Source organism: Elephas maximus, chromosome 1 (assembly GCF_024166365.1).
Source record: "Elephas maximus indicus isolate mEleMax1 chromosome 1, mEleMax1 primary haplotype, whole genome shotgun sequence".
Classification (NCBI taxonomy): domain Eukaryota; kingdom Metazoa; phylum Chordata; class Mammalia; order Proboscidea; family Elephantidae; genus Elephas; species Elephas maximus.
This window is the reverse complement of record NC_064819.1, coordinates 136,525,258-136,539,008: the sequence shown is the minus strand read 5'-3', so window position 1 is coordinate 136,539,008 and position 13,751 is coordinate 136,525,258.

The following is a 13,751-nucleotide window of genomic DNA, read 5'->3' as shown; positions in this document are numbered from 1 at the left end:
AGATTTTCAGGTCTTTCTTCTGCAGCATCAGTGTTATATAAAATATACAAGGGACTTTTTTGGAAACCCCCTTTCATGTATTTCTGTCAGAGTTCTCAATGTTTCCTTCACTGCCTTTAAAAACAACCTAGTGAATTCATTTAGGACCGAGCAAGGAAAAGTGTCCCTTATTCCCTGAGATAGTCTGTTATCGTCTAGCTGCAGGATAAGGCTGGGAGTGGGTGCAGACTTTGTACTGGCTGATCCGATGGGTTGTAAGTCATGCCTTCTTGAGTAGACAATTTTGCTGAATCATGTGGCTAGATAAGCTTAGTAGTTTTTTCCTTTCCCTTTTTCTTTCTGAATGTGGTTATCTACAAGAAAATCTGGAGTGCTGTGGAGAAGTAGCCTAAAAATTCTGAGGCAAAAGCCTTTCATTTTATCTTCTAAAAAGGTAGCTGGCAGTGTAATTCATTGGCATAAGATTGATCCACCTAGTGGCTAGCCTTAGGAATCAGCTTTGGAACTTGGAATTGACCAAATCTGGAAATGCCATAATTCTTTAAAAAATAATAATAGAAAAAAAAATCATTAATAAGCATGCAAAAGGGTACAGAGTCCAAGCCAGCAGAGTAAATGTACAGTTTTTGTCAGAGCATGTGGGATTCTTGGCAGGGCTTTAAAAGAAGATCAATAAAATGTAACTGTCTTTCAATGGCAAAACAAGCCCTATGGCAATGTAAAGAGAGTGGGATAATTATAATGCAAAGTAACAGAAACAGTCCTTTACTGATAGTGCTTGAAAAGAGGACTGTCTGGGGTGGTAAAGAAGCCTGATATCCCAAGAGAAAAGGCAGCTCTGAGAAAAGATCTGGAGCCTGGCAGATGAGGCTGCTATCAGCCCTCTAAAATTTCCAGAATGCCAGGAGGGATGCCTGGTGTGGGCTGGGGACAGTTGTTGACCAGGTTTGTTCCAGCCCACACTCTTCCTCCCTTCTTCTCCCCAGGCTTCTGCAGGAAAACCACAGGGATTTGGGCCTCCTTTGTAAACCTCCTCAGACTTGCATAATAACCATCACAGAGCTGAAGAGGAGCCTTGCAGGAAACTACCAGACAGTTAACAAGTTGTTGAAAGGGCTGGCACTATGCCTCACAAGAGGTCCAGGCTGCAGGTGTGATATGCAGGGGGACTTCTCTTGGTGCACCATACAGGACAGATTGTCTTGGCTATTGACTGTAGTGTAAAGGCAGGGGGTGGTCAACTTCAAAACCAAAACCCACTGCCATGAGCTGATTCTGATTCATAGAGACCCTATAAGACAGAGTAAAATTGTCCCACAGGGTTTCCAAGGCTGTAAATCTTTATGGAAGCCGACTGTCACACCTTTCTTCTGCACAGTGGCTAGTGGGTTTGAATTGCCGCCCTTTTGGTTAGCAGCTGAATGCTTTAACCACTGTGCCACCAAGGCTCCATGGTCAACTTAGGCCATGCTGAACTGGAGAAAATTGGAAACCTTGGGGAGTGTACGTCCCTAAATGTGACTTTACAATAGGGCACAATTCAATGGATATCACAGTGACCTCCATTTGAGGATGACAGTCAGGGGGCATGAAGGAGTCAGTGGTATTAGGAATGAAGACCTTTTTTCTTACAGGGTTACATACTAAAGTCTTTACAGACAAAATGATATAATGTTTCGGATTTGGTTCAAAATCATCTAGCTGTGGAGAGGGGTAGTGGTGGTGGTGAGAGAGGGTATAGAGAAGAAACCACACTGGCCTTGTTTTAGTAATTGTTAAAGACGGAAGATAGCAGAGAAACATGATATTTGGTGGAATTTTTCTATTAAAAAACATAAAATGCTGAAAAAAGAGGATGGGCTCTATGCATGTGCCTTCCCTCTGGTTCAGCCAAGGGTAAATGTCTCCAGACGATTTACAACCATGTGAAATGTTGGTTAACTTGCTTCTTAAGTCTCCTCCAGAAGATTTCTATCTTACTGTCTGAACAGCTGCAGTGGAGGCAGGGCTCCTGCAGGAGAACTGGCTACTGAGAAGGATTAAAGATTTCAAGTTCTTAGTCCTGCCTGGATGGAGAGAGAGTGTATAGTCATGGATTTCTGAGACACAAATACCCACATCTGTAATAGGCTCCTAGGTGGATTAAAAATTACGTACAAAAGAGAATGATATAACACCCATGAGAAAGCCTTAATTTGAAAGGTAACAGGTTATTGATTCAAGAGAGATGAGAACAGAGACAAATGAGGGAACAAAGAGATGAAGACCTCAGAAATCTTAAGGGTGATTTCCTCTCAGCATCTAAAGAGCAAGAGAGCACTTCCAAAGAAAGTTCTGTGGCTTATCCAGATCTTTCTGAATTTAGAGGGCCTTGTCTCAAAGACAAGGATGGGTTCTCACAAGGGGAAAGGAGAAGTAGCTCTTGTGCTCTTTTCCTCCTGGTCCATTCCTATAACACATCTGTTAGGAAAGACCCTAAACTGAATGCTAAAGTCCTGTGCTTTGAATAAAACACAACATGCAAGAATCAGAGGCTTTTAGAATCATTATCAGAATTAGTCCTCATCACAGTAATCTGTGGAGAGGAACTCTTTTCATCACTGGGGGATAGACCAAACCCAAACTGATTCCAACTCATAGGACTATAGGACAGGGTAGAACTGCCTCAAAGGGTTTCCAAAACTGTAAATCTTTACAGAAGCAGACTGCAACATCTTTCTCCCATGGAGGGCTGGTGGGTTCGAACCGCCAACCCTTCCATTAGCAGCTGAGCACTTAACCACTGTGCCACCAGGGCTCCTTCCATAGAGAGGGTATAATTTTCCTTTCCTGAATAATTACATTGAAAGTCCCTTAGTCATTAAAGAAGTTATTAATATCAATAACTGGGATCCAGGGGTTTCTATGTCCCAGGGGTTTCTGACTTTTAAAATACTAACTTGACAGATCCATGAATCTCCCTCTTGCTTATCTTCATGGCTGAAATCAAGGGAGGGAATTCTAGCTCTTGCTAGCATATCATCCATGCATCAGTGGGTTACTAAGATAAGATAAGGTGGTCCTGGAAGGGATAGAGTGAAAATAATATAGAGAAAACTACATGGTGGATGAAAAAAGTGTTATCATCTTTAAAATAGAACCCAAAAAGAACAGGAAAGAGGGAAGGGACTATTTGAAGAGATAATAAAAATTTCCCAGAATTAGAGAAAGACGTAAGATCTCAAATTGGAAAGACTCATTGAGTACCAAACAATAAGGAGGGAAAAACCCACAGGTATATTATAGTGAAATTTAGGAACATATATATAAAAAAAAACAAACTAAAAGCTTTAGAGAGAGCAAGGAAATCAGTTATAATTAATAAGAATTAGATTGACTAGATTTGTCAAGAGCAATACCTATTCCCTATCGATTTGATTCCGACTCATGGGGACCCTATAGGGCAGAGTAGAGCTGCCTTACATAGTATTCCAAGGAGGTGGGTTTGAACTGCCAACCTTTTGGTTAGCATCCATAGCTCTTAACCACTGTGCCACCAGGGCTCCTCAAGAGCAATATTTTTGTGCAGAAAGTCAATGTTCGAAGTATTGAAAGGAAAGAACTTTGAAGCTAGAATATTACATCCAGCCAAACTATGATTTAAATGGGTATAAAATAAGGATATTTTCTGGGATACAGAGCCTAGAAAATTCACCACAAAAAGATATTCTCTGAAAACATGCTTGAAAGAAACACTTCAGTAATTAGCAAATAATAAATTCAGGAGAAAATGGAGATACGGGAATTAAGCATGATTAAACAGTTTTTTAAAACAGCAATGTGAAGTTTTCTGTTGTCTAAATAAGCTAGGACCAAAATAAAAAGTGTATCTCCATCCAAAACTAAAATTCTAGAAAATCCAACATGGAAAGGGGTGATATGTGGGTGGGAAGTTGAGAGGGAGATGAGTGTATTAGGGTACTTGTACTGTATAGGAAGTTATAGATATAATTTTTTAGGGGACAAAAGAAGTACGGGTCTTCAGAAATTAGGGTAGCATGCGGAAGAATAAAATTTCATCCACCAAGTGAAGAGCAGATAGGAGAAAAAGGGGAAAAAAAGATGTTGTTGTTTTTGTTAGGTGCCAACAAGTCGGTTCTGACTCATAGTGACCCTGTATACAACAGAACAAAACACTGCCTTGTCCTGCTCCATCCTCACCATCATTGCTGTGTTTGAGCCCACTGTGGCAGCCACAGTGTCAGTCCATCTGATTGAGGGTCTTGCTCTTTTTTGCTTGCTGACCTTCTACTTTACCAAGCTTTATGTCCTTCTCTAGGAACTGGCCCCACCTGATAACACGTCCAAAGTACATGAGATGAAGTTGTGCCATCCTTGCTTCTAAGGAGCATTCTGGCTGTACTTCTTCCAAGACAGATTTGTTCCTTCTGGCAGTCCATGGTATATTCAATATTCATCGCCAACACTGTAATTTCAGTGCATTAATTCTTCTTTGGTCTTCCTTATTCATTGTCCAGATTTGCATGCATATGAGGCGCCCGAACATACCATGGCTTGGCTCAGGAGCACTTTAGTCTTCAAGGTCACATCTTGGCTTTTTAACACTTTAAAGAGGCATTTGGCAGCAGATTTGCCCAATAAAATATGTCATTTGATTTCTTGACTTCTGCTTCCAGGGGTGTTGATTGTGGACCCAAGTAAAATGAAATCCTTTACAACTTCAGTCTTTTCTCTGTTTATCATGATGTTGCTTATTGGTCCATTTGTGAGGATTTTTGTTTTCTTTATGTTGAGGTGTAATCCATAGTGAAGGGTGTAGTCTTTGAACTTCTTCAGTAAGTTCTTCAATTCCTCTTCACTTTCAGCAAGCAAGGTTGTCACCTGCGTATTGCAGGTTGTTAATGAGTCATTCTCTAATCCTGATGCCACATTTTTCTTCATATAGTCCAGCTTCTTCGATTATTTGCTTAGCATACAGATTGAATAAATATGGTGACAGGATACAACCCTGACGCACATCTTTCCTGATTTTAAACCTTGCAGCATCCCTTTGTTCCGTTCAAACAACTGCCTCTTGGTCTATGTACAGGTTCCTCATGGGCACGGTTAAGTGTTCTGGAATTCCTATTGTTTGCAATGTTATCTGGAAACCCTGGTGTTGTAGTGGTTAAGTGCTACAGCTGCTAACCAAGAGGTCAGCAGTTCGAATCCACCAGGCGCTCCTTGGAAACTCTATGGGGCAGTTCTACTCTATCTGATAGGGTTGCTATGAGTCAGAATCGACTTGATGGCAGTGTGTTTGGTTTGAGTTTTGGCTTACAATATTATCCATAATTTGTTATGATCCACACAGTTGAATGCCTTTGCATAGCCAATAAAACACAGGTAAATATCTTTCTGGTATTCTCTGTTTCTCAGCCTGACTGATTCTCAGCCAGGACCATCTGACATCAGCAAAGACATCCCTAGTTTCATGTCCTCTTCTGAATCTGGCTAGAATTTCTGGCAGTTACCTGTCGATATACTGCTACCGTTTTTTAATTATCTTCAGCAAAATTTTACTTGCATGTTATATTAATGATATTATTAGATAATTTCCACATTCTGTGGGATGACTTTTTTTAGAATGGACACAAATATGGATCGCTTCCAGTTGGTTGACCAGGTAGCTGTCTTCTAAATTTCTTGGACTAGACGAGTGAGCACTCCAGGGTTGCACCTGTTTATTGAAACATCTCAATTGGTATTCCGTTTATTCCTGGAGCCTTGTTTTTTGCCAATGACTTCAGTGCAGCAGGGACTTCTTCCTTCAATACCATCGGTTCTTGATCATATGCTACCTCCTGAAATGGTTGAATGTCGACCAATTCTTTTCGGTAAAATGACTCTGTATATTCCTTCCATTTTCTTTTGATTCTTCCTGTTTCGTTCAATATTTTGCCCATAGCATCCTTCGGTGTTGCAACTTGAGGCTTGAATTTTTTCTTCAGTTCTTTCTGCTTGAGAAATGCTGAGCATGTTTTTCCCTTTTGTTTTTCTAACTCCAGGTCTTTGCACATTTCACTGTAATACTTTGTCTTCTCAAGCTGCCCTTTGAAATCTTCTGCTCAGCTCTTTTACTTCATCATTTTTTCCATTTGCTTTAGCTACTCTATGTTGAATAACAAGTTTCATTTTTTTCTGACATCCATTTTGGTCTCTTCTTTCTTTCCTGTTTTCTTAATGACCTTTTGCTTTCTTCATGTTTGATGTCCTTGATGTCAACCCATAACTCATCTGGTCTTTGGTCATTAGTGTTCAATGAGTCAAATCTACTCTTGAGATGGTCTCTAAATTCAGGTGGGATATACTCAAGGTTGTACTTTGGCTCTCATGGACTTGTTTTAATTTTCTTCAGCTTCAACATAAACATGCATACGAGCAATCGATAGTCTGTTCTGCAAATGGCCCCTGGCCTTGTTCTGACTGCTAATATTGAGCTTCTCCATCATCTGTTTCCACAGATGTAGTTGATTTGATTCCTGTGTATTCTGTCTGGCGAGGTCCATGTGTATAGTCAGCGTTTATGTTGCTGAAAAGCGTGTTTGTAATGAAGAAGTCACTGGTTTTGCAAAATTCTATCGTGCAATCTCCAGTGGTATTTCTATCACCAAGGCCATATTTTCCAACTACTGAACTGTCTTTATACAAAGATAAAGTATAGTAAATACAAAACATTAAATAAGATGGCTGAAATAAGTATTTATAATCAATGTAAAAAAAAAATTTAATTGGTTAAATTCACCAAAACAGGATAGAGACTTGTGTGCAAAAATAAGATGCAGCACTATGTTAGCTCTAAGAAATACACCTAGAAAAAAAAATATAAATTTTGAAAATAAAGGGATGGAGAAAGATATAGCTGGCAAATAAGAACAAAAAGATATCCAGATTAATAATGTTAATATTAGAAAGATAGATTTTTAAGGTGAAAAATATTAAAAAAACATGACAAAAAAGAGCACTACATACTGGTAAAAGAAACAATAAATCAAATGAATAAGCTTGATCTTTTGACAAGGAATTTTCCACCTAACAAGTAGAGAATACATATCCTTTTCAAGCACACATGGAATATTCACCAAAGTTTACTTCAAATTGGTCACAATGGAATCCTCAGTAAATTCCAAAAAATCGTGAATACAATATGTTCTGTAAATAAAAATTCAATTACAAAAGGAGATCTGGAAATTAAACATTTTATTATAAAACTTTAAAAGTAATAAATTTCCCTCTTTGTAGTGTAATTATCAAAAACAAGAAAGAAGGAAAAGAAATGAGGTAAACATTTAACTCAAAAAATTAGAAAAATCAGAATAATCCTATCTTAGTCATCTAATGCTGCTAAACAGAAATACCACGAGTGTAGATTGAGTCCTGCCTTACTAACACAACTGCTGCCTACCCTCCCTCATAAACATCATAGAGACAGGATTTACAACATTTAGAAAAATCACACAATACTGGGAATCACAGCCCAGCCAAACTGATATACACATTTTGAGGGGGGACATGATTCAATCCATGACATTCCACCCTTTGGGCCCCCAAAAATCACATCCTTGCAATATGCAAAACATATTCACCCCATCATATCATAGCAAAAGTCTTAACTCCAAGTCCCAAATCCAAAAATTCCTCTTAATCTATGAAATCTAGAATACAAGTTATCTGCTTCTAAGGGTACAATGGCAGAACAGGCACAAGCCAGACACTGCCATTGCAAATGGGAGAAACTGGAGGAAAAGAAGGGGTCACAGGCACCAAGCAGGTTAGCAGACCACATTACATTAGCTGTCAAGGCTTGAAAATAATCCTCTGTTCTCTAAGGCAATTTACACAATAGCCCTGCCATCCAGACTCTAGGTATTGGCCACACTCTCCAGATTCTAAGTGAAGGCCCCTGGGCCCTGGACTTCAGCTCTGCCTTCCAGGCCGGCTGGGACAGCAACTCTTTAGGTGCACCATTCTCCTAGACCATCTGAATGGTGACTCCACCCTTAGAAATACCAGAGGCCATGGCTCCACCCTTTGAAACCCCTGAGGTCATGGGCATACCTTTTGAGACTGAGGCATCTTGGCTTCTTGTGTTCCTTGTCTCTTCAGCTTCTGTTTCCTGGTTTCTTGGCCTCTCAGCTCCTGGGGCCTCACACCCGCATCTGCCTTGCTAGGGCAAGTGTTCCAAGGCTCCCTGGCTCTAGCTCCACCGATAAGTGCCTGGAGGCACCCCACTGCTCCAGGAGGCCTCTTGTGTACAGGCACTCAGTTCTCTCGCTCCGTGGATCAGCTCTAGTGCTGTCTCTTGCTGGTCTCCCGGTTCTGCTGTTAACTGGTTCTCTGCTGTTGTCGCTTCTCTGCTGCTGCAGGTTCTCTGCTGTGCTGGTCCTCGGCCACTGTCTCAACTCTATCCATTCACAGTTTCAAAACTGCGTCCACATTTTAGGTATCTGTTAGAGCAGCACCCCACTCTTTCGATACCAAATTCTGTCTTAGTCATCTAGCGCTGCTATAACAGAAATACCACAAGTGTAGATTGAATCCTACCTCACTAACACAACTGCTGCGCGTCCACCCTCATTAACATCATAGAGGCAGGATTCATTCACAACACAAAGGAAAATCACACAGTACCGGGAATTATGGCCCAGCCAAACTGATAAACACATTTTTTGGGGGACATAATTCAATTCATGACAAATCCCAAAGAAACAAAAAATTAAGAAATAAAATGGTTAAAGCAGAAACCAATGGAATATGAAATACACAGACAAAATTATGAGAGGGTTATGCATTGAGTTGTGTTCCCCAAAAAGATATACTGAAGTCCTAATCCTGTACCTGTGAACATGACTGCTTGGAAATAGGGTTTTTCTTTTGTGAACAATTAAGTTAAAGGAGGTCACGCCAGAGAAGGGTGGGTGGAAATCCTTCTGAGTGGTGTCTTATAAAAGGGGAGAACAGGGAGTCGCACATGAGGAAGAAGGGCCATGTAACAGACCAGATGTAGCTGCAAGCAAAGGAACATCAAGGGTTGCCCACAGCCACCAAAAACTAGGAGAGATTTGTGGAACAACACTTTGTTTCTCTGTCCTCAGAAGGAATCAGCACAGCTAATACCCTGACTTGGACTTTTAGCCTCCAGAACTGGAAAAAAAAAAAAAAAGCTTCTGTTATTTTGTTACAGCAGCCCTAGGAAACTAAGACAGGATGAACAAAACCAAAATCTGGTTTTTGAACAGATTATTAGCACATGAGTCCATAGTGATAGAAATAAAAGACAGAATTGCGAAAGTGTCTTAATTTCCTAGGGCTGGTGTAACAAATTTCCACAAACTGAATAGTTTAGAACAATAGAAATTTATTCTTTTACAGCTGTGGTAGCTAGAGGTTCAAAGTCAAGGTGGGGCAGAGCCATGCTCCTTCAGAAGACTCTAGGAAAGAATCCTTCCTTGCCTTTTCCAGCTCTCGGTGGTTGCCAGCAATCCGTGATATTCCTTGGCTTGTAGACGCATCACTCCAATCTCTGCCTCCATCTTCACATCATGGCCTTCTCCCCTGTGTGTCTGTGACTCTGTGTCCAAATTTTCCTTTTCTTATAAAGGATATCAGTCATATTGGATTTAGGGTCTATCCTAATCCAGCATGACCTCATCTTAGCTAGATTACATCCACAAAAAAGCAATATTTTTGTGCAAAAAGTCAATGAAGTGATGTTCTAAATAAGGTCACATTCACAGGTTCTGGGTAGACATGAATTTTTGGTGGACATGACACTACTTAACTCAGCACAGGGACAATATACAAATTTCCCATGCAGAAAAATTCTAAGTAATTTATGTAGCTACTTTGCCTTCAAGGAGGTGGAAAATAAGTCTTTACTTTCTTAAGTATGAGCTGTACTTAGTGACTTGCTTTCAAAGAATACAGTAGGATAGAGTGATGGGAGTAACAAAACCTTACAGTGGAGACACCTGACAAAGACTACCTCGGCCAGGTGATCAAGGTCAACATGAGCAGTGAAGTTATGTTGATAGTATGTACCCTTGATATGATGTGATGAAAAGGACACTTTACCTCTAGCATTTTCCTCTCCAAAATCCAAAACTCCAGTCTAATCCTGAGAAAAACATTAGACAAATGCCACCTAAGGGGCATTCTGTAAAATACCTGACCAGAGCTCCTCAAAACTATCGAGGTTATCAAAAACAAGGAAAAATTTAAGAAATTGTCACAGCCAAGAAAAGTGTAAAAAGATACCATTAAATGTAACCTGGTATCCTGGATGGGGTCTTGGAACAGAAAAAGGAAATTAGGTTAAAAATGAAGGAAATTTGAATATAGACTTTAGTTAATAACGTTATATACATTTATGTGTATACATGTATACTACATATAAACATATACCATATTCTCATACAAATAACACACACTGTCTACTTGTTTTTTGCCAACTGTGCCCTCCCCCTGCAAGTTATTTGCATAAGTGCACAATGCTAATTTTTTCTACAGCAACATGTAGAAAAGAATTGGCATAGCGGTGCTTATGAAAATACCTCAAGAGGGGAGGGCATATTTGGCAAACATAGGTGTCTGGTATTTGTGTAAGAATACAGTATGTTATTAATAATTATCAGTTCATCAATTGCAACAGATGTACCATACTAATGTAAGATGTTAAGGGCACTGGGTATTCTGAGTGCCTTCCAAACTAGGAGGTCCCTTTTTTTTTAGGCGGTACAAATGGTTTGCACTCGAATATTAACCTAAAGGCTGGCAGTTTGAGCCACTGTAGAAGAAAAGTCTGGCCATCTGCTTCTGTAAAGATTATAGCAAAGCAAACCCTGTGGGGTAGTTCTACTCTGTAACACATGGGGTTGCCATGTGTTTTCAGTTTTCCAAATCTAGGGGGCTCATTTTCCAGCACTATTGTGATCCAGCAATGTTGTGATCCAGATGGTTTTAATTGGCTAATTTCCAGAAGCAGGTTGCCAGGTCTTTCTTCCTAGTCTGTTTTAGTCTAGATGTTCCACTGAAACCTGTCCACCATGGCATAGGACTGGGCAATGTTTTGTTCTGTTGTACATAGGTTCATCATGAGTCGGAGTCAACTTGATGGCAACTAACAACACTGTAAGATGTTAACAATAGGGAAAACTGAGTGTGGGGTAATATGGGGACTCTCTGTACTATCTTCACAATTTTCTGTAAATCTAAAAGTTTTAAAAAATTTCAAAGTTTATTTAAAAAAGGCAGATTTGCAGCTCTAGACAGAGATGAAGCACTGCTCCTCTGAGCCTAAGTGTGGCAGATCCCCAAGGTCGTTGTCAGTGACAATCAGGCAGCACAGAATCAACGCCCCCTGCAGCAGACCAGTCCCAGAGGCCTCAGGCCCCAGCTGACCAGAGTCCTCAAGCATCTGACCACTGCCCTGGCCTGAAAGAGCCTTAAGTTAGAATCCCTACAAGAATCCGGTCTGATCACGGCCAAGCTGAATGATGTGGAAGATTACAAAGAAGCTTTAGACATCGGTGCCCTTCAGTGTTTGCTGCTGACCATCGGTCCACCTTGCCTTGCTCTTGCAGGCTGTGGGTAACTGGGAAGACTAAGCTACCGAAGGTGAGGTCTGGGCTTTTTCTCCTTGGAGAAGTCTCCAGTGTTACATGGTCTGGAGCCATTGGAGACTCTCTGGAGCTTCCTGTTTACCCTGTGCTTTGGCTGGTGACTAACACCAGAAACTCCTGCACGTACTGCAAGTAATTTCAAGGCCAGCAGCAAGTTGTTTCCTCAGAGCTGAGGCTGAAAAGAATCTGGGGCCCCATCTTATCAGTGAGGGAAATGGGAAAAAAAAAAAAACATTTCAGTAAATTTTCCTGATAATATACAACTTAAAAGGAGCTGTGGTGGCGCAATAGTTAAATGCTCAGCTGCTAACTGAAAGGTCAGTTGTTGGAACCTGCCAGTGACTCTGCAGGAGAAAACACATGGAGACCAGCACCTATAAAGATTACAGCCCAGGAAACCCTATAGGGCAGTTCTACTCTGTCCTACAGGGTTGCTGAGTCGGAATTCACTCAATGGCACACAAAAACAACTTAAGCAGCAAGTTTTCTTGATAATTAAGATCCTCTACAGCATATATGGAACCCTGGTGGTACACTGGTTAAGAGCTCAGGCTGCTAACTGAAAGGCTGGCAGTTCAAATCCACCAGCCATTCCTTGGAAACGATATGGGGCAGTTGTACTCTGCCCTTTAGGGTCACTGTGAGTCAGAATCGACTTGACAGGCAACAGGTTTACAGCTTACACAGGGGCTCAAATGGTCCCCTGGCCACATGGTACAGTGGGTTTTTATTCATTTATAACACATCTGCATTAAGGCTAATGGTTAATACATATGGTAGTTAGTAACCATCCAAGGATTAACTGTACCTAGCTAGGGCCTCAGGGGTAGAAGAAAGTATAAATATCTCAGCTACCATAAAGGTGTTTATAGTCTAGTGTGAGAGAATGTATTCATATGAGAAGAAAAATGGCAAAAGGTAGGTGTTATGGATTGCATTGTGCCCCCAAAATATGTATTGGAATCTTGTAACCCTGATGGAAAATAGATGTTTCTTTGTTATGCTAATAAGGTCACACCAGCATAGGATGTGTCCTAAACTCAATCATAGAAGGTATAAAGAGCAGATTAGACACAGAGGCACATCTAAACTGGGGAAGATAGATACCATGTGAGGATTACCAAAGAACCAATAAACACCCCAGGCTACTGACAAGAAAGGAATTCATATGACTGAGACTCTGATTTGGGCTTTTAGCCTCCAGAACTTTAATAAATTTCTGTTCTCCAGAGCCACCGACTTGTGATGTTTCTGTTATAGCAACACTAGGAAACTAAGAATACAGGCAGCCCTTTTATTTGTAAAATGGGGTATGATCACATTTACTTCACAGATTAGGAAAAGCAGGTTAAATAATACACTTAATGAAGAACGTGGCACATCTTAAATGCTCAACAAATGATATTTTAAAATTAAAAAAAGGGGGGGAGCAGGTTTGGTCAACAGGTCTTGGGATGTGATCTAGAAGTAATTGGTCAGTGACCCGGAATATGCAGCATCATTTGGTGTGAGATGAAATCCTTTGTTTTTAAAATTCATAATAATACTCTAAAATGTACAGAAATAAGTGACAGTAAAATTGTTGAATTCAAGAAGCTATTCTGTACAGAATAACTTCACACTGATGCTTTCGCTACAGCTGGGTAGTAAGTTGTGCACTCACTGATAGTATGTGTTGTGCCACCGAAGTTATTAAAGAAAGACATGATAGACTTGTTCTTTTTAATGAAAAGTTAAGCAGAATGAAGTCAGTTTGTTATTGATGCTTCAACACTTAGGTACTTCACTTACAACCCAAGACTATTGCCCGGAGATACTTTTCAAACCTTGAATCAAAACTAGCCCCTGAGGTTACCTTGTAGCTAAATAACAAATTGGCTCACAAAATAATGAATATCACTCACAAGTACTACGCTTCTTTAAAAATCACCTCTGCGAGACCAAACAGTCAGCAGGTACTTTAAAACAAAAATGAGAATGTAAGCGGAGCAGGAAACTAGATTAATGGAAATGGAATAACCAGAGTGGAAATAAAAGAGATTGTTCTGGCATTGTGAAGAAGGTAACCAATGTCACTGAACAACTTGTGCA